The sequence below is a fragment of the Bos indicus genome, chromosome 14 (assembly GCF_029378745.1).
Source record: "Bos indicus isolate NIAB-ARS_2022 breed Sahiwal x Tharparkar chromosome 14, NIAB-ARS_B.indTharparkar_mat_pri_1.0, whole genome shotgun sequence".
In the NCBI taxonomy this organism is placed as follows: Eukaryota; Metazoa; Chordata; class Mammalia; order Artiodactyla; family Bovidae; genus Bos; species Bos indicus.
In genome coordinates, this window is record NC_091773.1 from 63,802,005 (window position 1) to 63,822,171 (window position 20,167).

Here is a 20,167-nt window from a genome sequence, read left to right on the forward strand (position 1 = left end):
GGGAGGCAGCACCTCAGAGAGCTCTGAGAGACGCTCCAAAGAGGCAGGGGGAAGGTCAATATATAAGATTTTGGTGAAGGGGGAGTCCAGTGCGATCAAGCGCTTACTTTACAACAAGTTTTCTGCTAGTCACAAGGAGCTGATGTCACCACGAAGGGACTTAGTGCTTTTCTAGATACGATGAGATGCAAGGGTGCAAGGATTATGAAATCAGTTCCTGAAAATATCTCACTATCCAAAGACCTGTTCTACCAGTTTCCCTGGAGCAGAGTCCTTCCCTCTCCACCCTGAATTCCTATCAGGGAGTGCTGAAGGTCAGAAGCTGCAGCAGCACGCGTGTGGGCTAGTCGCTTCAGTCGTGTCTGACTCTGTGCGACCCCATGGACTGTAGCCCACCAGGCTCCTCTGTCCGTGGGATTCTCCAGGCAATATTACTGGAGTGGATTGCCATGCCCTCCTCCAGGGGATCGTCCCCACCCGGGGATTAAACCTGTGTCTCTTATGTCTATGTGCATTGGCAAGTGGATTCTTTACCACTAGAGCCACCTGGGAAGCCCAAGGCGGATGGCAAATGCCCTTCTTGTTGCTGATCAGTCACCGGCAAATGCTCTTGGCAAGTGTCAATTTATAGTTGACATGATTTACAAGGTTTCAGGTATACAACAAAGTGATTCACTTGTACATTATATGTATAAATCTGTATTTTTTTAATTCTTTTCCATTGTAAGTTATTACAAGATACTGAATATAGTTCCCTGGGCTCCACAGTAGGTCCTTGCTGTTTATTTTACATATAGTAGTGTGCATCTGTTAATCCAAAATTCCTAATTTATCCCCCTCCCCTTCCCCTTTTGCTAACCATACATTATTTTCTATGTCTGTGAGTCTATTTCTGTTTTGTTAAAAAGTCCATTTGTACCATTCTTTTAGATTCCACATAGAAGTGATATTGTCTGTCTTTTCCTGAAGAACTTTACTTAGTATGATAATCCTAGGTAGCTGGTTTTGTTTAAGTAAATTAATAGGTTGGAGTTCCAACTGGTTCCCAAATGGCAGTGAACTGTACCGTCACCCCAGAGTGATAGCTGATTTTAATATGAACAGGATTGTTCTGCATTTTCTGAAGGCAACGGTGACCAAGGAAGCAAAGGTGGATGCCCAGTCACCTAGAGAAACTTGGAGAAGGCAGCCTTCAGAGAACAACTATCTGGTTGCCAGGGTTGAAGGTCCACACTGGTGCCTGTGGCAGCAGAAGAGAGTCTTGGGTGAACCACGAGAAAAAGACAGAAAAAGTTCTCAAATAATTGCAAACACTTGTATTACTCAGGGCACTTGGGTTGCAAACAACAGAAGTAAACTCTGGAAAACTGAAGGCAAAAAGAATATTTCTTTAAAACTTTTTATTTTGTATTGGAGTATAGACAATTAACAATGTTGTGGTGGTTTCAGACAGACAGCTAAGGGACTCGGCCACACACGCACATGTATCCATTCTCCCCCAGACTCCCTTCCTGTCCAGGCTGCCACACAGCATTGAACAGAGTTCCATGTGCTATACACTAGGTCCTTTTTGGCTATCCACTTTAAATATAACAGTATATACATGTGGATTCCAAACTCCTTAACGATCCCTCTCCCCTGGTGACAAGCTTGTTCTCTAAGTCTGTGAGTCTGTTTCTGTTTTGTAAATAAGGCAATTTGCATAATTTCTTTTTCAGATCAGATCAGATCAGATCAGTCGCTCAGTCGTGTCTGACTCTTTGTGACCCCATGAATCGCAGCATGCCAGGCCTCCCTGTCCATCACCAACTCCTGGAGTTCACTGAGACTCACGTCCATTGAGTCAGTGATGCCATCCAGCCATCTCATTCTCTGTCGTCCCCTTCTCCTCCTGCCCCCAATCCCTCCCAGCATCAGAGTCTTTTTCAATGAGTCAACTCTTCGCATGAGGTGGCCAAAGTACTGGAGTTTCAGCTTTAGCATCATTCCTTCCAAAGACATCCTAGGACTGGTCTCCTTCAGAATGGACTGGTTGGATCTCCTTGCAGTCCAAGGGACTCTCAAGAGTCTTCTCCAACACCACAGTTCAAAAGCATCAATTCTTTGGCACTCAGCCTTCTTCACAGTCCAACTCTCACATCCATACATAGCCTTGACTAGACGAACCTTTGTTGGCAAAGTAATGTCTCTGCTTTTGAATATGCTGTCTAGGTTGGTCATAACTTTCCTTCCAAGGAGTAAGCGTCTTTTAATTTCATGGCTGCAGTCACCATCTGCAGTGATTTTGGAGCCCAGAAAAATAAAGTCTGACACTGTTTCCACTGTTTCCCCATCTATTTCCCATGAAGTGATGGGACCGGATGCCATGATCTTTGTTTTCTGAATGTTGAGCTTTAAGCCAACTTTTTCACTCTCCTCTTTCACTTTCATCAAGAGGCTTTTCTTTTTTTTTTTAATTTTATTTTACTTTTAAACTTTACATAATTGTATTAGTTTTGCCAAATATCAAAATGAATCCGCCACAGGTATACATGTGTTCCCCATCCTGAACCCTCCTCCCTCCTCCCTCCCCATACAATCCCTCTGGGTCATCTCAGCGCACCAGCCCCAAGCATCCAGTATCGTGCATCGAACCCGGACTGGCAACTCGTTTCATACATGATATTTTACATGTTTCAATGCCATTCTCCCAAATCTTCCCACCCTCTCCCTCTCCCACAGAGTCCATAAGACTGTTCTATACATCAGTATCTTTTTTGCTGTCTCGTACACAGGGTTATTGTTACCATCTTTCTAAATTCCATATATATGCGTTAGTATACTGTATTGGTGTTTTTCTTTCTGGCTTACTTCACTCTGTATAATAGGCTCCAGTTTCATCCACCTCATTAGAACTGATTCAAATGTATTCTTTTTAATGGCTGAGTAATACTCCATTGTGTATATGTACCATAGCTTTCTTATCCATTCATCTGCTGTTGGACATCTAGGTTGCTTCCATGTCCTGGCTATTATAAACAGCGCTGCGATGAACATTGGGGTACACGTGTCTCTTTCCCTTCTGGTTTCCTCAGTGTGTATGCCCAGCAGTGAGTGGGATTGCTGGATCATAAGGCAGTTCTATTTCCAGTTTTTTAAGGAATCTCCACACTGTTCTCCATAGTGGCTGTACTAGTTTGCATTCCCACCAACAGTGTAAGAGGGTTCCCTTTTCTCCACACCCTCTCCAGCATTTATTGCTTGTAGACTTTTGGATCGCAGCCATTCTGACTGATGTGAGATGGTACCTTATTGTGGTTTTGATTTGCATTTCTCTGATAATGAGTGATGTTGAGCATCTTTTCATGTGTTTGTTAGCCATCTGTATGTCTTCTTTGGAGAAATGTCTATTTAGTTCTTTGGCCCATTTTTTGATTGGGTCATTTATTTTTCTGGAGTTGAGCTGTAGGAGTTGCTTGTATATTTTTGAGATTAGTTGTTTGTCAGTTGCTTCATTTGCTATTATTTTCTCCCATTCTGAAGGCTGTCTTTTCACCTTGCTAATAGTTTCCTTTGATGTGCAGAAGCTTTTAAGGTTAATTAGGTCCCATTTGTTTATTTTTGCTTTTATTTCCAGTATTCTGGGAGATGGGTCATAGAGGATCCTGCTGTGATGTATGTCAGAGAGTGTTTTGCCTATGTTCTCCTCTAGGAGTTTTATAGTTTCTGGTCTTACATTTAGATCTTTAATCCCATCAAGAGGCTTTTGAATTCCTCTTCACTTTCTGCCATAAGGGTGGTGTCATCTGCATATCTGAGGTTATTGATATTTCTCCTGGCAGTCTTGATTCCAGCTTGTGTTTCTTCCAGTCCAGCATTTCTCATGATGTACTCTGCATATAAGTTAAATAAACAGGGTGACAATATACAGCCTTGACATACTCCTTTTCCTATTTGGAACCAGTCTGTTGTTCCATGTCCAGTTCTAACTGTTGCTTCCTGACCTGTATACACATTTCTCAAGAGGCAGATCAGGTGGTCTGGTATTTCCATCTCTTTCAGAATTTTCCACAGTTTATTGTGATCAACACAGTCAAAGGCTTTGACATAGTCAATAAAGCAGAAATAGATGTTTTTCTGGAACTCTCTTGCTTTTTCCATGATCCAGTGGATGTTGACAATTTGATCTCTGGTTCCTCTGCCTTTTCCAAAACCAGCTTGAACATCAGGAAGTTCACGGTTCACATATTGCTGAAGCCTGGCTTGGAGAATTTTGAGCATTACTTTACTAGCGTGTGAGATGAGTTCAATTGTGTGGTAGTTTGAGCATCCTTTGGCATTGCCTTTCTTTGGGATTGGAATGAAAACTGACCTTTTCCAGTCCTGTGGCCACTGCTGAGCTTTCCAAATTTGCTGGCATATTGAGTGCAGCACTTTCACAGCATCATCTTTCAGGATTTGGAATAGCTCACCTGGAATTCCATCACCTCCACTAGCTTTGTTCGTAGTGATGCTTTCTAAGGCCCACTTGACTTCACATTCCAGGATGTCTGGCTCTAGGTGAGTGATCACACCATCATGATTATCTGGGTCGTGAATCATTTCTTTTTAGATTCCACAAATAAAGGATGTCATACGGTGTTTATCTTTCTCTGTCTGACTTCTCTCCATATGACAATCTCTAGATTCAGCCATGTTGCTGCAAATGGCATTATTTCATTCAAACAGAAGAATTTGGGCAGCTCAGAGAACTGAGAAAAGGCCTCAATAGGGGCAGAAACTAGGGCAGCTCAGAGATTCAGGAAGCGGAAGTGATGGGCAACCCTGTCCTTGGGGATGAACCTGTTTTGCCATTTGGGATCCTTGTGTTCCGAGGCCCAGGGTCTAATTTTTACAGGACCAGAGTCCCGTTTGCTTGGTTTGGAACATGTGCTCATGTCTGGTTGGGAGTGGGGCACCTTGCGGGACAGCCCCACTAGGCCTGCATGCTCTGCATGGGGCAGTGTCTGGATGGGACACAGATGGAGACACAAGGGCTGCGCAAGGAGTGTGCCCCTGTGTATTCACTCACCTGGGCTTTCCCTGGAGACAAGCAGGCAGGCTCTCGTCGGAGTGAATTTTAAAGTAGCCCTGCTGGTTAGAATTGAGGTTGGAAATAAGAGAAACAGCAACAGGGAAAGTACTACAGCAGGAAAGAAATGGGAGGTGATCTCAGAAAAGAGCACCATTCAGGGATGTATGTGAAGAGAGGTGGGACACTTCTCTTCCTTCCCCTCTCTTCAGAGCTGCCGTGTACAGTTTGGGGAAAGCGCCCCATTAGCTGTGCCTGTGGGAAGGCACTAGTGTTAACCACAGATAGGAGACAAATATGGAAGAAAGAAAAGGAAAAAAATTCACAAACTTTGAACCAAAGCATAAGGGCTAGCCTATGTTTGGGTGTCTAAAGACAAAATAAGTAAATGTCTTCAGTCAACATAGTCCCTCCTGGACTTCCCTAGCAGTCCAGGGGTTAAGAATGTGCTTGCCAATGCAGAAGGGGGCATGGGTTCCATCCCTGGTCCAGAGACACAGATAAGCCTAGAAGACTATAAAGGGACTACGCTTAGAGAACACTTGAAGTCAGGACCAAAGGCCTGCTAAGCAACAGAAACAAGTATGTCCTTGAATAGAAGAAGGCTGAGTGGCCTCTCTCTTGCTTCATTTACTCAACAGATAGATACTGAGCTTTGTTTGAGGTGCTGTGCCATGCCTTGAAAAGATACCACCACTGACTCAGTTCAGTTCAGTTCAGTCCAGTGCTCAGTCGTGTCCAACTCTTTGCGACCCCATGAATCGCAGCACGCCAGGCCTCCCTGTCCATCACCAACTGCCTGGAGTTCACTCAGACCCACGTCCATCGAGTCAGTGATGCCATCCAGCCATCTCATCTCTGTCGTCCCCTTCTCCTCCTGCCCTCAATCCCTCCCAGCATCAGAGTCTTTTCCAATGAGTCAACTCTTTGCATGAGGTGGCCAAAGTACTGGAGCTTCAGCTTTAGCATCATTCCTTCCAAAGAAATCCCAGGGCTGATCTCCTTCACAATGGACTGGTTGGATCTCCTTGCAGTCCAAGGGACTCTCAAGAGTCTTCTCCAACACCACAGTTCAAAAGCATCAATTCTTCAGTGCTCAGTCTTCTTCACAGTCCAACTCTCACATCCATACATGACCACAGGAAAAACCATAGCCTTGACTAGACGAACCTTTGTTGGCAAAGTAATGTCTCTGCTTTTGAATATGCTATCTAGGTTGGTCATAAGTTTCCTTCCAAGGAGTAAGCGTCTTTTAATTTCATGGCTGCAGTCACCATCTGTAAGGGATCTACATTTACTACCACCTTACCCTCTCCTACTGAAATTCTTCTTTAAAGACCTAGTGACAAAAATAGGGCAATATAGGGAATTCCCTGATGTCTAGCAGTTAAGACTCTGCCTTGCAATGCAAGGGACATGGGTTCAATCCCTAGTTAGGGAACTAAGATCCCACATGCTGCAGGGGAACTAAGTCCATGCACCACAGCTACTGAGCACACGAGCTATGACTAGAGAGAAGCCCACAGAACCAAAGCGAAGATCCTGAGTGTTGCAACTAAGACCCCATGCAACCAAAAATAAATAAATTAATTTAAAAAAATTTAAAAAGGGCAATATAATAGTCACCAAGCTTTACAATTTCATTTCTATGTATCTTCTTGAGGATTTCCCTGGTAGCCCAACTGGTAAAGAATCTGCCGCAATGCAGGAGACCCCAGTTCAATTCCTGGGTCAGGAAGATCCTCTGGAGAAGGGATAAGCTACCCACTCCAGTATTCTTAGGCTTCCCTGGTGGCTCAGATGGAAAAGAATCCGCCTGCAATTCGGGAGACCTGGGTTCAATCCCTGGATCAGGAAGATCCCCTGGAGGAAGGCATGGCAACCTACTCCACTCTTCTTGCCTGGAGAATCTCTATGGCCAGAGGAGCCTGGTAGGCTACAGTCCATGGGGTCACAACAGTCGGACATGAGAGTGACTAAGCACATACATAGCTGCTCAAACCATCATTTGAAAAAAGAAGCACAAAAATGGCAAATACAGTATGGAACTTCAAATCAAATTTTATATCAGTTTTCAAAATTTTTCTAATTAAAAAAGAAACTCTTGAAGCTTACCAACTCATTTTGCTGTTCTTTCAAAAGCATATCTTTGCTTTTGAAGCTTTGTTTAAAAGGTCATGCCTCTAATATGATAATAAAATAGTTTTTTAAAAAATTATTTAACATAGTACTCTACTCAGTTGGAAAAATACAGCAAAACATGAAGCAGGTTCAGAACTGAGAAAGATCTAGTCTAGTCTTGTGGGTTGTTTTTGGAGAGAAGAAATAGGGTAAGAAAGTTTTTGGATTTTGTCCAGGTCAGATCCAGTTCAAACTTCAAAGAGAGAACAATATTGTTATTTGAGTTCAGTTTCAATTCAAATTAAAATATCACTTTCCTACTTTGGGTTTAGTTCAGCTCCCTGCTCAGAGTGGAGAATGCCAGTTAGTGGAAGGAAAGACCCCAGGGCAATTATTTTTTAACTCATTTTGTTGCTCCTGAAGGAAGTGAAAGTGTCAGTTGCTCAGTCGTGTCTGACTCCCATCCCATGGACTGTAGCCCTCTAGGCTCCTCTGTCCATGGGATTACCCAGGCAAGAATACTGCAGTGGGTAGCCTTTCTCTTCTCCAGAGAATCTTACTGACCCAGGGATCAAAGCCCAATCTCCTGCATCGCAGGCAGATTCTTTACCATCAGAGCCACCAGGGAAACCCTGGTTACCTGCTACTCCACTGTAAATTGAGTATAGTCTGCACCTTTCAGATCCACAGAGGACAGTGGAAATCCTTCAGTGCACAGAGTTCCTTGGGCTCTGGGATCCATACGGCCAGAGAGCCTTTTTGAGTTCATGCCCTCCTCTGAGGAGAGGCAGGAAGGAGGCCCAGGTCTGATGGGTCCCTTGTGTGTGGGGGACTAGGGCTGAGGAAGTGGGAGGTAGACTCTGGGGAAGCTGGCACTTGGCATCGAGATGGAAAGCAAAGGTACGCAGTGAACTCCATCAGACACCAGGAGAAACATCAAGAGAGGTGCAAAGATACCTGTTTTCTGCTATTCATCCATTCCTAGAGACACAGAGAAGGAAAAGTGAAGAATATGGGAAGGCAATGATTCAATTCCATTAGAACTGAATTGCCTTTGTAGATTTATTTGAGGGAAAATTGACATCTATACAATAACAAATTTCATTCAGCAGCTAGAATGCTGTTCTACTCTTTTGGTCTCTTTTTAATGTCCTTCAGTAAACTTATGATTTTATTCCTATCTTGCATATTTCTTTTTTCGGCTGTGCTGGGTCTTCGTTGCAATGCATGGGCTTTCTCTAGTTGTGGCTTGCGGAGCACAGACTCTAGAGCGTGCAGGCTCAGTAACTGCAGTGCTCAGGCTTGCTTGCCCTGCAGCACGTGGGGTCCTAGTTCCCTGATCAGGGCTCAAACCTGCATCCCCTGCACTGGAAGGCAGATTCTTAATCACTGCACTACCAGGGAAGCCCCAATATCTTGCATATTTCTGACCATAGTTTTGCCTCAGTATTTTAGTATTTTTGTGTGTATGGCAACAATAAATAGAATCCTGGTGTGTTGCTTTTGTATCCTTCTTATTAGTCTCCTATTATCTCATTTGACTATCTTGCATTTTCTGACTAGACAATGGTATCATTGACAAATAGTGACAATTGAATTCTCTCTTTAATTTTTAAAAAACGTATTTATTTGTTTATTTTTGGCTGTTCTGGGTCTTCCTTGCTGCTCGAGGGCTTCCTCTCATTAAAGCAAGTGGGGGCTACTGTTTGTTGCAGTGCTCATGGCATGTGGGATCTTCCCAGACCAGGGATCAAACCCATGTCTCCTACATTGGCAGGCAGATTCTTAACCACTGGACTACCAGGGAAGTCCCCCCTCCTTTTTTTTTTTTTAAGTCGAAGTATAGTTGATTTGTAATATCATGTTAGTTTCAGGTGTGCAGCACACTGATTCATTTATACGTACATATATGAAAAATATATATATGCTTTTTCAGATTCTTTTCCCTTAGAGGTTTTTACAAAATATTGAGTAAAGTTCCCTGTGCTATATAGTATGTCCTTGATGGTTATCTATTTTATATATAGTAGGGTGTATATGCACTCAATACGCCAGCAAATTTGGAAAACTCAGCAGTGGCCACAGGACTGGAAAAGGTCAGTTTTCATTCCAATCCCAAAGAAAGGCAATGCCAAAGGATGCTCAAACTACCACACAATTGCACTCATCTCATATGCTAGTAAAGTAATGCTCAAAATTCTCCAAGCCAGGCTTCAGCAATACGTGAACTGTGAACGTCCAGATGTTCAAGCTGGTTTTAGATAAGGCAGAGGAACCAGAGATCAAATTGCCAACATCCACTGGATCATGGAAAAAGCAAGAGAGTTCCAGAAAAACATCTATTTCTGCTTTATTGACTATGCCAAAGCCTTTGACTGTGTGGATCACAATAAACTGTGGAAAATTTTGAAAGAGATGGAAATACCAGAGCACCTGACCTGCCTCTTGAGAAACCTGTATGCAGGTCAGGAAGCAAGAGTTAGAACTGGACATGGAACAACAGACTGGTTCCAAATAGGAAAAGGAGTATGTCAAGGCTGTATATTGTCACCCTGTTTATTTAACTTATATGCAGAGTACATCATGAGAAATGCCGGGCTGGATGAAGCACAAGCTGGAATCAAGATTGCTGGGAGAAATATCAATAACCTCAGATATGCAGCTGACACCACCCTTATGGCAGAAAGTGAAGAAGAACTAAAGAGCCTCTTGATGAAAGTGAAAGTGGAGAGTGAAAAAGTTGGCTTAAAGCTCAACATTCAGAAAACGAAGATCATGGCATCTGGTCCCATCACTTCGTGGGAAATAGATGGGAAAACAGTGGAAACAGTGTCAGACTTTATTTTTCTGGGCTCCAAAATCACTGCAGATGGTGACTGCAGCCATGAAATTAAAAGATGCTTACTCCTTGGAAGGAAAGTTATGACCAACCTAGACAGCATATTTAAAAGCAGAGACATTACTTTGCCAACAAAGGTCCATCTAGTCAAGGCTATAGTTTTTCCAGTAGTCATGTATGGATGTGAGAGTTGGACTGTGAAGAAGGCTGAGCACTGAAGAATTGATGCTTTTGAACTGTGGTGTTGGAGAAGACTCTTGAGAGTCCCTTGGACTGCAAGGAGATCCAACCAGTCCATTCTAAAGGAGATCAGTCCTGGGAGTTCTTTGGAAGGACTGATGCTAAAGCTGAAACTCCAGTACTTTGGCCACCTCATGCGAAGAGTTGACTCATAGGAAAAGACTCTGATGCTGGGAGGGATTGGGGGCAGGAGGAGAAGGGGACGACAGAGAATGAGATGGCTGGATGGCATCACTGACTCGATGGATGTGAGTCTGAGTGAACTCCGGGAGTTGGTGATGGACAGGGAGGCCTGGCGTGCTGCTATTCATGGGGTCGCAAAGAGTCGGACACGACTGACTGAACTGAACTGAGGGTGTATATGTTAATCCTAACCTCCTAACTTATTCCTCCTCCCACCCACCTTTCCCCTTTGGTAACTATGAGTTTGTTTTTCATGTCTGTGAGTCTCTTCTGTTTTGGAAACAAGTTCATTTGTACCTTTTTTTTTAAGATTCCACATATAAGGTGATATCGTATGATATTTGTCTTTCTCTGGCTTTCTTCACTTAGTATGATAATTTCCTTTCAATCTTTATACTACTTTGAAAAAAGTATTTTTACTTTTCATTTTATTTATTTTTTTTGCTACACCGTGAGGCTTCTGGAATATTAGTTCCCCAACCAGGGGTGGAACCCAGAAGTCTTAACTGCTGGATGGCCAGGAAATTTCCTTATACTGCTTTTCTTGTATGTATTTTATTGATGTAGTAAGACTTTTGGTAGATTCCAGTGAATAGTAGTAGATGTAGAAAGTAATACTGTCATTTCCCTGGTTTAGTGGAAATACTATACTTGCACCCATAGGTATCGTGTTTATCGTGTGGTCCTAGTAGCTAAGTTTTCATCTAGTCTGTCTTGTTGTTGTTTAGTTGCTGAGTCATGTCCAACTCTTTTGCAGCCCCGTGGACTGTAGCCCCCCAGGCTCCTCTATCCATAAGATCATGTTAGTTTCAGGTGTACAGCACAGTGACTCATTTATACATACATATATAAATATATATATATATATATGCTTTATCAGATTCTTTTCCATTATAGGTTATTACAGAATATCGAGTAGAGTTCTCAGGCAAGAATACTGGAGTGGGTTGCCATTTCCTTCTCCAGGGAATCTTCCTGGCCCAGGGATCAAACCCACATCTCCCATATGGCAGGTGGATTTTTTTTTTTTTTTACCACTGAGCCATCTGGAAAGCCCTCTGTTCCACCTACTGAGAGTTTTAGTAGCAATAGGTATTGAATTTAATGAAAAGTTTTTCGATATCTCTGAGATATTCAATTGATTTTTCCTCCTTCAATCTATTAACATAATGAATTACATTAATAGAATTCCTGATGTTGAACCACTTTTGCAGCCCTAGAATTGAACTGCCTTGGTCATAGTGCATTACTTAAAATTTTTTTGTTTAGTATTTTAGCATCTATGTTCTGTGAGAATAGAACCTTAATTTTGAAGACTCTTGAATGCCAGGCTAGAGAATCTGGATTTATTTGCTGGAAACTATGAAGGCTTGATTAATATTTTTACCACCTTTGAACATCATTTTGTGATCAGTGCAGTGATAAGAATTTATCTTCAGTTAATTATCTGGGTCTCTTCTCTGCTCTCTGTTGCTGAATGTTTGTGACTCTGTCTTTTTCCAGACAGCATTATTTAGTGATTATTGCAGAGACATGACTATTAAATCTTTCCTCTTTGTATTGGGAGGGATGGATTCTATATAGTGACTCATAAGCATAACTGGAAAGCAGTATATTTTAGGCAAGTATTGTTTCTTTCATGCTTTCATGCCAACTATTCTCCAATAAAAATTAAAACAAACAAACAAACTGCACTTCCCTGGTGCTAGGATAGATAGGAATCCACCTGTGAGTGTAGGGGACACAGGTTCAATCCCTGGTCCAGGAAGACCCCACATGCCTCAGGCAACTAAGACCGTGCGTCACAACTGGCAGGCTGAGCTACAGAACCCACAAGCCACAACTAATGAATCTGAGAGCTGCAGCTGCTGCAGTCCACACGCCTGGAGCCTGTGCTCAGCGACAAGGGAAGCCATCACCATGAGAAGCCTACCCCCCACCCCCCGAAGAGACTAGAGAAAAGACCGTGCATGGCAAGGAAGACCCAGCACAACCAAAAGTCAGTCAATGGAAGCAGGCTACTCAAAACCAACAGAAACAAACTAGTTACACACTTCCGATGGCACACTGTCTACTTTCCCAGAAAGAGAAGCCGGAGTTGGAAGAGAAAGCCCACAGGTCACATATCTGTCCCTTACTCTCCTGTCATAAAGGCACTAAGTCATATCTCTTCAAGGCTTGCCTACCTATAGGGGACAGGCAAGCTTTGGCAGCTGAGGGACCAAGGGTCGAGCATTTTTTAAAAATATTTACTTATTTACTTATTTATTTGGCTGTTCCTGGTCTTAGTTGCATGATAGGGTATATCTTTAGTTGCGGCACATGGGCTATCTAGCTGGGGCACACGGACTCCAGAGCGCTCAGTAGTTACAGCACAGGCTTAGTTGCCCTAAAGCATAAGGGATCTTACTTCCCTGACTGGGGATCAAACCCGAATCCCCAGCATTGCAAGGCAGATTCTTTACCACTGGATGACGAATCTGCCTGCCAGTGTAAGAGATACGGGTTTGATCTCCGGTCCATGAAGGTCCCACATACCTCGGAGCAACCAAGCTCGTGCGCCACAACTACTGAGCTTGTGCTCTAGAGCCTGGCAGCCGCAGCTACTGAAGCCCGCAGGCCTAGAACCCATGCTCCAAAACAAGAGAAGCCGCCGCAATGAGAAGCCTGCGCACTGCAACGAGAGCACAGCCACCAGTACCACAACTAGACAAAAGCCCGTGCAGCAACAAAGGCTTTGCACAGCCAAAAATAAATCGATAAATAAAACGATTAAAAAAAAAAGACCCAGGGGGCCACGCCTTTTAACCTCTTCCTGTACTTAGAGACATGCCTGCTGTGTGCATGTTGGTGAGAGACAGGCCCCACTTGCCACGGAGGAAGCCCTATAGGCCTGTTGTTACTCACACAGAGAGAGAACAAAGCTTAGCCCACAGGTACGCCTGCCAGCTCAGATGTAGGAGGCCTGGAGATGCCAGGGCAGTTTAGTATCAGTTGGAGGGATGAGTAATAACAGTGTAGTAGTTAAACATGTATTAGTTCAAAACATAAAGAAAGAGTGAGAAATTAAGTAGCACTGTTATAGCAGATACAATCAGACATAATGAAATAAAATTCAGGGGAAATTTTAAATCATAAACACAAGGGAACATTCTAATATCAAGCTAACTAGATTATTACACAATATTTTAAGATTTCCAGCAGGGCTCCTGCTTCTCTGCAGGGCAAATTAAGCAACACACATTTAACTTAAATTGCAACAAGCCAATGTAAACGTTGGTTAAAGCTCAGGGAGTATGACTCCCTGGGATGGGCACAGTGGCAAAAACCTCCAAGGAGAAATTATTTTCAGAGGCACAAGCTGAAAATATAAATAAATGAAGCAAACTTACAAATCAATGAAACAAGTGAACTTTAAAAAATACATGTTCTTTTCAACAAATGGTGCTGGAACAACTGGACATCCATGTGTAGAAAGGTGAATCTAGACACAGACCTTAACACCCTTCACAAAAGTAGGATCATGGACCTCATCGTAAGGTGCAAAACTGTAAAACTCCTAGAAGGTAATATAAGAGGAAACCTAGATGATTTGGGATATAGTGATGTCTCTTGTAGATATAACACCAAAGGCACAATTCATGAAATACATAATTGACAAGCTGGATTTCATTAAAATTAAAAACAGAGGATTTGGGGGGAATCCCCTGGCGGTCCAATGGTTAACACTCTGCTCTGCCAGTGCGGAGGGCTTAGGTTCAATCCCTGGTCAGGGAACTAAGATCCCACAGCATAGCCAAAAGATTTAGAAAAAAGAGAGGGAGGGGGGATTTTTGGAAACGATAGTGGTGGACACGTGTCTTCATACATTTGTCTAAGCTCATAGAATGCTCAGCGTCAAGAATGAGCCCTAAGGTAAACCATGGACTTTGGGTAATACTTATGTGTCACTATAGGTTCATCAGTTGCCACAAATGTCCCACTCTGGTGGCGGATGTTGGCAGTGGGGGAGGCTAGGCACGGGATGGGGGAGGAGGTGTATGGGACATCTCTGTACCTTCCTCTCATGGTTTCTGTAAACCTAAAGTGGCTTAAACAAAGGAAACAAACAAAACTTTTTAAAAAGGAATGTAAAGAACTAAAATGATTAGGACCAGGCATTCTTAGAAAACTCATTTGGCCCAAAGGGCAGGAGAATACGTGTTCTCCAGGCCCACAAATCCGTTGGAGTCTTTGTAGCACTTAGCAATACCTGCAGTTTTCTTCTTCATTTGTTCCCATGTTTATTCTCTGTCTCATAACACTGTGCACATAGGGATGGACTCTGTCTGCTTCTCACTGTAGAGACCCAGCACCTTAGGTACACAGGCCAGATGCTCAACATAGATTTGTGGTGGGCTGATCCCTTCCCCTTTCTTTAGGACACATCGGAACCTCAGTTCTGCTCACTTCCCTGCCGACTTTCTCACCCTCTACTCTCCAAGCAGAGGAGTCCTCACTAGATCTGAGATGTGTTAGAGCGGGGCTGGGGAGCCTTGCCCCATATCATTTTCCACGATTCTTCCAGATCTGGCTTTGCCAGAGTGCTTCCTCTGCCCCATAGGCCCAAATTATTGAATTGATGAAAGCCTTTGCCTCTGAGCCCCTCCCTTCCTAAGGCAGTGAGCCAAGGACCGCCAGGCTAAGAGACAAGAGTCACCTGCAGCAGTGCCAACCAGTAAAAAAAGTTCATCAAGCCACTGATGCAAGTCACATATCTATGTAATTTTTGATTTTCTAGTAGTCTTATTAAAAAATATTAAAAACATGAAAACTAATTTTATTACTACTACCCTATTTTACTTAATATATCCAAAACATTATCATGTCACTATGCAATCAGTATGAGAGTTATTAATGAGATAATTTCTCTTTTATTGTCCTGTCTTTGAATTTCCATGTATATTTTATGCTCACAGCACTACCGTAGGTTTGCACTAACCACATTTCTTTTTATTTCTAAAGAATATTTTCTGTAAACTCTTATTGAAATACAACACGAATAGAAAAGTGCACAAATCTAATGTATACAACCTGATGAATTTTCACAAGTGAACACCAACAAGCATTTTAAAGTGTTACATCTATATGTAATCCCTGAGAGGATTCCAGATAATACATTTTATTCTTGAAGAGGACATTGGTGAAGAGGATTCCCTTTCCCCAAGGACCTTTTTCTTTTTTAAAATTTTATTTATTTTCATTGGAGGATAATTACTTTACAATATTGTGATGGTTTCTACCATACATCAACATGAACTGGCCACAGGTATACATGTGTCCCGCCCCATCCTGGACTCCCCTCCATCTCCCTCCCCACCTTATCCCTCAAGGTTGTCCCAGAGCACCTGCTTTGTGTACCCTGCTTCATGCATCCAACTTGCACAGATCTTCTGTTTTACATATGGTAATGTACATGTTTCAGTGCTGTTCTCAGAAGTCTTGTTCTTTATCCGTCTGTGTCTCCTTTGCTGCCCTGCATGTAGGATCGTAGGTACCGTCTTTCTCAATTCCATATATATGCATTAATATAGAGTATTTGTCTTTTTCTTTCTGAACCACATTTCAGGTGTTCAGTGACCACACGTGGTAGGTGGCTTCGCAGTTTGGAGCAAGGAAAAAATGGGGAGAAAAAACCTCCATCGGTATTTTAAGATGTCCCCTCCGACCCTCACGGTGGCATCTCCAGTATACATGGTGCATCCAACCGAAGGGGAAGGAAGTGGGGGATGGGTGGCAGGGGCGGAAGGAATTGGCCACGCCCCCCTGTCTTGGATCCCTGACTACCTCTTCCCTTGGGGTGTCTGGCAGGCTGCTTGGGCCGTGCTGGGGAGTTGGAAGGGAGGTACCAATCCCCACCGAAAGCTCACAAAGAGTCAAGTGGAGGCCGCCCCCTCCGTGGTTCCACGTGGTCCTGGCCCAGGTGGTATGGAGGGCTGGCCGTGCAGAGTGGCAGGCGCATCTCCAGGCTTCTAGTGGGCTTCCCCTGTGTCTCGAGGTGTTAACAGCATTACTGCCAAACGCCAGCACCCTCGTGCTATTCTGTGCGGCGTTCCAAATAAGTGCTTTTACAGCGTCTCGGCGCCAATTAGCCTAAAGCGTAATTGCCCTATTGTGAAGCCCGGCCTTCCTTTAGAACTTGCCATCAAAGGTCTCCGGGGCTCCCTACCAAGTACTCGTGAGCTTCTTCCCCCTTTTTACTGGAGGCAAAGCGGCCTGAGAAGCCAGCAGCTGCCTATAAACAGCCGGTGAGTCAGGCAGGAAGCCAACTCCACCCGCAGGAGGCGGAAGCCCGGGAAGCCTTCCTTGTAGAGCGAGGTCACTGTCCACCTAAGGAATGTTTCACATGCTTGCAGCTCACCCTTGTAACCACTTTTTTGACCAATAACCTAAAAGGGATTACGTAGGAGGATGATGAACATGATCTAACTTTTTCTTAATGAATCATGCTGATGATTCTTAGAATTAGGATCAGTAATTCTTAAATTAAGCTTCAACAAATAGCTTTTGTCTCTTCTCTAGCTGTCACTCCTAGCTGTCACTCCTGTTATGTGAGCCCTGCTTGCCTCAATGGCTCTTTTTCAAATGGTCCATGCAAGTCAGACACTATACCCTGTAGGAATGTGTGCAAACTAAGAGATAGTTAGAAGCCCTGAAGAAGGATGGAGGGGGTCTCCCTCTTAGTAAGTGCTTGGGCTTTGTCACAGCTATTTTAACTGTCAAAGTTGGTTTTTTTTTTTTTTTCCCCTGAATGTGATTTTTCCCCCTCTAAAGTTACACTTATCTACAGAAAATTGAGAAATTCTTTGATTTGTTTGTAAACATTACTTTCCTGGGTTATACCAAGTTTTATTTCATGTAGTCTTAAGATATTGGAGAAAATGATTCTAGCTTAGGATCCAAGCTTAGAGAACTTCCGGGAGAGCACACAAAGCTGGCATTATTTGCTATATCGAATGTTCTTATTTTTCACTAACCTCTGGGCACATTTACAAATATTCTTAAAGAAGGCATTCATAGCTTATTATCTATCCAAGGAAAAAATGGAACCGAACCTGCTTTCACTAACACCTACCTTTCAAAAACACATTCACACAGTTTCTTATTATGAAAAGGGAAAAGAATGATTGCCAGTTGGCAACAGAGGAGGTTTGTTTTGGAATCTAGTGTCATGGTTGTTTTGATGGAATCAGAGTTCACTCTGGTTTTTTTTTAATCCTTGGGAGCATTTTTTCTCTGCTCCTAACTCAATCAACCCTAAATTCTGTGAGAACTTGATAGGTGTAAGTCTCATTATAAGGTATAAGTCTCAGTTGTGGTAGAGGCAGAAATGCCATTGCTCTGAATTCTCCCTTCACAGAGTGAAGAGCTTCCCTGGGAAAGAGACCAGACGTGGAGCTGGTGGCAACGTAGACAGTGGAGGGGCAGAAAGTTTAGCAAAGCTCACCTTCATGGAAATGGGACCATATAACAGCACAAAACAGATGACCCTACCATCCCAAAGAGTTTTGTTCCTACACACTGGGGTAGGATTTGGGGCAGGGAAAGCAATGTGACCCCGAGGACTTCTAAGAGATAATTTGTTAAGGAATTGCTGAAAGGTATTGCAACACATCACAATAGGAGGAGGCGGGATTCTGAGGACTGCAGATAAACCCGCACAGGGAAACGTGTTGACCAAGGGGGCCCTCTCCTTCTCATTTCCTTCTCAGGGACACAGCTTCCTCCGACCTGGGGAAACACTGAAAGCCCACAGCCATGCTTACTCACCAGATAAGCCAAGAAGAAGCTACCCCTTTCCAGGAAGTCTGTGACAACAGCGTAAGCATAGGTGAGCAAGGAGGTGTAACCAGCCCAGCCGGCCCCATCTCTGACTTACATTTGGACTATGCTTTTCTGGCTTCCTTGTGCCTCAGCTCCTCTGCCTGTCAAATGGGAGGGGGAGGGTGTGGGATCGTTTGGTAAAATTCTCTGAAATCTTTTGCTGAAAGGTTCTTCAAAAGGGCAAGATAGTAAAATTAACCCTTAGCTATCCAGTGTGAGGTTGCTATAAACAGGGTCTGGAATACGGTCACAATGTCATAGGTTTGTTTACAACAATATAAATGGGGCCATATAACGATCTACGGGAAGCTTAGCAGAATTCTTTGATAGGACATGCATTCAGGAAAGCTGAGACTCAGTCCTCCCCAGGACCAAATAGCCCCTGTGCATGGGCTTTCAGCAAAGATTTTCCTTCCTCCCAGAGCCCTGCTTCTCAGTGTGACCAGCCCAAGGCAGCTCTAGAGGAAGGTGGGTTCTGGTTGATCTAGGAGGCTGGTCCAAAATCCAGTTTATACTGAAGTGATGTGCAGGCAAGTGTGCACGTGTGTGCACATCCAGGCATCTTCTTGCCAAATCTGAATGTACCTTTAAAAATACAAAAATAAGGGGACTTCCCTGGTGGTCCAGTTGTTAAGGATCCACCTTGCAATGCAGGGGATGCAGGTTCGATCCCTGGTCAGGGAACTAAGATCCCACATGCTGTAGAGGAACTAAACCTCCACACCACAACTAGAGAGTCTGTGCACCACAATGAAGTATCCCTCGCGACTCAGTGAAGATCCCGCGTGCCACAACTAAGACCCAATGCAGCTGAATTAATTAATAAAAAAAAAGTTTTTAAGTAAGTGTAAACATGTAGCCTAGACGACCCCACTAAGTCAGTTCTAGGATGATGCGTGTCTCTGTGTTATAAACTTGGTGGTGGCCAGCCTTTAGCTCTACTAGACTGAAATGGGAAGCATTGAGCACAGAAACTGTGGCATATTCTGAAAGGATGGGTCAAGGAATCCCTTTAGTTGGGAAGAAGCAGGAGCAAAAATGTTGGCTGGGGCAGCATTTCAGTAATGTTAATATCCTCCTAACCCATAAGAGATGACTGAGGCATGGCAGAGAGGCAGGTTCAGGAATAAACACCAAAATGGGGTGTGTGACCCCATTGTCTGTTATCACAGGACACTTTGATAGACGTATATGGAACTTATTGGTGCACGGGGAAGCCAAATGTTCAGCTTTAGCCAAGTAAAATGGTAAGGTTTCTATTCTATTTTCGTCTGGAGTGCAGAACTAAGGAAGGCACTTCTTAAGAGAGATTTAATTATGGGCATGAGCATAAGAAACATATCAGAACTTGCTCTCGCCCTCCCCCACTCCCTCAAACCTCTTATTTCCTCACATTTTTGTTGACTTAGGTGATTAAATTGATGTTTTAGATGCCTGGTACAGAGTAGCTGTCCAACTGATATTCAGTGATTGAATGAAAAATAGCGTTTAAACTTTTCAGAAGTAGACAGTGAAGCAGCCTAGTGAGGGTTAAGTCCATGACTGATCAGCAGATGGAAGGCAGCAGGGAGAGGTTCTACAGAGCAGAGATTCCCTTCCTGCCTGGCTTTCTGTCTCTCCTCTTTCATTTTGCCTGCCTCACCTGCCTGGAGCCTCTAACCTCTTGGAAAATGGATGTTGGTACTACACAACTGGGAATTATCCTGACTCTGATGCCCTGGAAGGGCCAAAGCTAAATTTCCCAAGTCATTCCATGCCTGCCTGGAATAACAGGGCAACAACGGAAGACTCAATGTCACGTAGGAAGGACAGCGTGATGATATATCCCCACGTCCCTGGTAAATCCCAAGTGAGCTTCCCAGACAGTCGAG

General features: G+C 43.5%; 1 long non-coding RNA gene across 1 annotated transcript in view; it reads left to right on the forward strand.

The window, feature by feature from the left end:
- LOC139186823 (uncharacterized) overlaps nucleotides 1–20,167 on the forward strand; it is a 65,173-nt gene that overhangs the window by 25,981 nt on the left and 19,025 nt on the right. The window contains exon 3 of the long non-coding RNA XR_011570427.1: nucleotides 18,185–18,303. This is a non-coding gene — a long non-coding RNA (uncharacterized lncRNA). The remainder of the gene's footprint in view (nucleotides 1–18,184; nucleotides 18,304–20,167) is intronic.